The 3,807-nt window shown below is 35.7% G+C and overlaps 1 long non-coding RNA gene across 1 annotated transcript; it reads left to right on the top strand.

The window, feature by feature from the left end:
* The first annotated feature begins 851 nt into the window (after nucleotides 1-851).
* On the top strand, nucleotides 852-2,754 carry LOC141362159 (uncharacterized). Its single transcript, XR_012368162.1, has 3 exons — nucleotides 852-1,426; nucleotides 1,797-1,920; nucleotides 2,584-2,754. It is a non-coding gene; the product is annotated as an uncharacterized lncRNA (long non-coding RNA).
* Nucleotides 2,755-3,807: the final 1,053 nt, after the last annotated feature.

Raw genomic sequence — 3,807 nt, 5'->3', positions numbered from 1 at the left:
ATTATCTTTTAAAATTACTTTTTTCTGAAAAATTTTACTTTCGCCGCTGCTCTCCCCTAAATATATCTTAGGGATGCTCACATTCTGTAAGGGGAAAACCGGGTACAAAGAAAAAAGTCAGAGGAAGGCATTCTTTGTAATCAAAGTGTTTTGAGCACCATTGACTTCTATATGTTGTTATCCTACTATGGAATTCACTGGTGATGCTTCTCCTTCCTGCTTGATTACGGATATCTTCATTTATGTTTAGCAAAACTAAAAAATTTATACAGGTTTGGAACAATTTGCGGGTAAGTAGATGATGACAGAATTTTTGTTTTTGGCTGAACTATCCCTTTAAGGTGTTTGTCTGAATCCGCAGTAGTGATTATAGTCATGATTGTTTTTAAACCGACAAAGATTTTTGCAAATATAAAACCGCTTAAGTGTGAAATACTACAATAAATCACACTGTCTGCTCAGTATCTAGTCAATTTCTGGTGAGAACTTCTAGCTGAATCAATGCATGTCAGGTAGAGAGAAGCCTGGAAGGCCATGAAGATGCAGATGTAGAGCTGTTGGGATTGATCCACAAGTTCCATTAAGAAAAATGTCTGTTAAACAATCTGCTGAATAAAGAAGCCTGCATGTTTTTTGGAAGCAGAATCTTATATTGCACTTTTAGTGATGCTAAGCATGCCAATATTGCAAGTCAAGCAATTTTAAAGCAGCAATATTTTAAGCACTACTGTATCAGGCAGTTTTAGAGTAAATGTTTACTTTGTTTTCTCTAAAATAGACGTCTGCATTCTGAGTTATTTTTGGTTAATGTCAATTAAAAAATAGTAGAGTATCACAATGGTGTGTGTATATTAACAACCCAGTCTCATGTAAAAACGTACCCTGACTACGTTGGTCCAATTTTCAAAACGTAGAGGGGTTACAATAATGGCCCTAGAATTGTATGACTGTTACATTTTTTTTCGCCTATTCTTTTAATGGCCCTTGAATTGTATGACTCTTACGTTTTTTATTTTCGTCCAAGTCACGTGACTTTCAAGCTACCGGCCGTGAGAACAAAAAACATGGCGGACATTCTCTCATTTTTAGTGGAAAAATCTATATTTTGAGTTAGTTTCTGAATAAAAAGAAGTTTTGATTACATTTCTAGCGAGAAAGATATAGTTTATTTTCATAATATTCACTCAGTGAATTTACATAATCATCGCTTGCTCGATTTTACGCAGATTTTTCAGATCTCGCCAGAATAATGTGAAACTGATACGTTTTGGTTGCTATGGACACTGCCAGGGCTCGTCGCATGACGTCTTTTAAAGACTTTATTAAAACCGCGTTCAGCTACAGGTAAAACAACATTCAGAGGTGATTTTAACAACGCTCCACGGCGCGTGAGAGTAAGCATTTTAAGCGTTTTCTGATCATGTAGGTAAGTGCTTTTATTAGACGTGATGCATGCTGTGTGGGAAATTATTTTTTATCAAAGACTCGTTGATGGTAATTAGTATAGATATGAATATACATTTTGCAACCCTGTATCACATGAAATACGTTCTGAGGAAACTATTTTGCAAATCGCAATTACGTTACATGCCAACATATAAGCAGTGCTATTACGTTGGTAATATGACCCGTCGCCATGGACACAAGGGGTCGGATATCTAAAGTTAAATATTTTTAACTTACGCGTGAAATGGTTGATTTTAAATATATATATATTCTAAGTAAACAACAACAGCCCAGGTTTAGTAAACATGTTTTTATTGAAACTATAAATAAATATTCTGCATCCATTTTAGGTGTGCCACTGTGGGTGGCTCCCGCACAACCCCGTGGCTACGCCCCGCCGTGACCCAAATCTCGTTCGCACATCATCGCGATGTTTATCATCAATTTACAAACCTCGCCAGTCGCATCATCTTTGTGAGTATACCATTAAATTTCTGTTTGTTCGATATTAAATTCATTATATGTTTTTTATTAATCCAGATCGGCTTCTAAATGTTGTCTGAATTGTATTGGTCATCTATATTACATTCTTTTTGTTCAAAATAGTGATTAGCGCGTGATTAAAAGTCACCTTATGTTAGTCACCATTAACATAACGTGACAGATCCTCGATCATTTTATTATATTCATATTTTTGGAATTAACTACCAATGTTCTTCTACTGTGGTATTTTGTGTTTATAGTACACAAATCATACCTTGTTTCTACCGCAGTTAGTTTACTTCTACTGTGGTATTGTAGTACAGTAACAGCAAACCTTATGCTTTTACCACAGTAGTTCAGCCTTTTTATACATAAGTTAGTAAAAAACAGTAACAACAACAACACCATGCTTTTAATACATTTGATGTACAATTCAGAAATCTTTAGACATTCAGATCCTTCTTTTTTGGTCAGTTTTATTATATTGCCGTTTTATTTATTTATTTATCTTATTATATAGTCTTATTATATTTGTGGGATCTTGGGGTTTGTTGTTAATAGTTATACACATACAATGTTTAGTAAATAAAGAATTAAAAAAATATCCAAAGTTTGTAATTCACAATTTTTTTGTCTTTTTTTGTCTTTTGTCAGTTTCTTCACATACATCTCATACTCCTCCATCTACACGCGCCACAACATTTAAACCAACGGCTCTTTTAAGAGCTATCACTTGCAAAAGCTCTCCTCACTCACTCACTCACTCACTCACTCTCCAACTCACTCTCACTCTCCAACTCACTCACTCACTCACTCACTCACTCACTCACTCACTCTCACTCTCCTATAGGGCTGTGCAAAAAAAAAATCGTCTGCAATTCTCATGCGTGTTTCATCAGTAAAGCCGGTTCCGTGATTAGAAGTAAATCACCATCAGCTGCTTTCAGATGGAGCGGCATTTATTACACAGACACGTAGTTCACCAAAAAGCTAGGCAAAATTGCATAGATTATCGGAGTCGATTTTCCTCGATTTGAACCCGATTTTGCCTAGCTTCTCTGTGAACTACGTGTCTGTGTAATAAATGCCGCTCCATCTGAAAGCAGCTGATGGCGATTTACTTCTAATCACGGAACCGGCTTTACTGATGAAACACGCATGAGAATTGCAGACGATTTCCTTCCGCACAGCCCTACTCTCCTACACCTGCACACTCACACACACACACGCACACACACACACACGCACACACACACACGCACACACACACACACACACACACACACACACACACACTCTCTCACTCTCTCTCTCTGTTTGTCCCTCTTTCAATTTGTTTTGCCTATTTCTATTTGCATTCTTCATTCTTTCAATATGGCATCTTCAGGTTTTGACCAGTTATGTCAGGAAGCTGCAACTATTTCAAAGCATCTTGAAATGAAAGCTGACAATGCTGAACTTGAAGCAGCTACCAGAGAGGCTGAAGAAATTCTACAAATGTTTAATCCTCCACTGGTAAAGTTAATTACATTTCAGTTTTCTTCTTCATTTGGTTAATTTTTTATTTACACTTAAGTTGCTTTAATACATGTATATTTTTATCTGTTCATAGATTTCCAAGTCCTTACTTTCAATCACTTTTAGCATTATTTTAACATGTTTATTTCTAATTGTTTTTTCAGCTTAAAAAGAAGACCAAACGAGCGATTTCCTGGACTCAACAGACACAGTGAACTTTGAACTGCATTTCAAAGGTAATATTGGTTATATAAAATATCTGTATATCCACAGAAATGGACTCAGGTCCGTAATAGTGTCAATATACATAATATAGTTTTATAAAATAATATAGTTTTATAAAATTGATTGTTGTCTGTT

The sequence above is a fragment of the Misgurnus anguillicaudatus genome, chromosome 25, assembly GCF_027580225.2.
Source record: "Misgurnus anguillicaudatus chromosome 25, ASM2758022v2, whole genome shotgun sequence".
NCBI classification, from domain to species: domain Eukaryota; kingdom Metazoa; phylum Chordata; class Actinopteri; order Cypriniformes; family Cobitidae; genus Misgurnus; species Misgurnus anguillicaudatus.
This window is presented reverse-complemented; position numbering and strand designations above follow the sequence as displayed.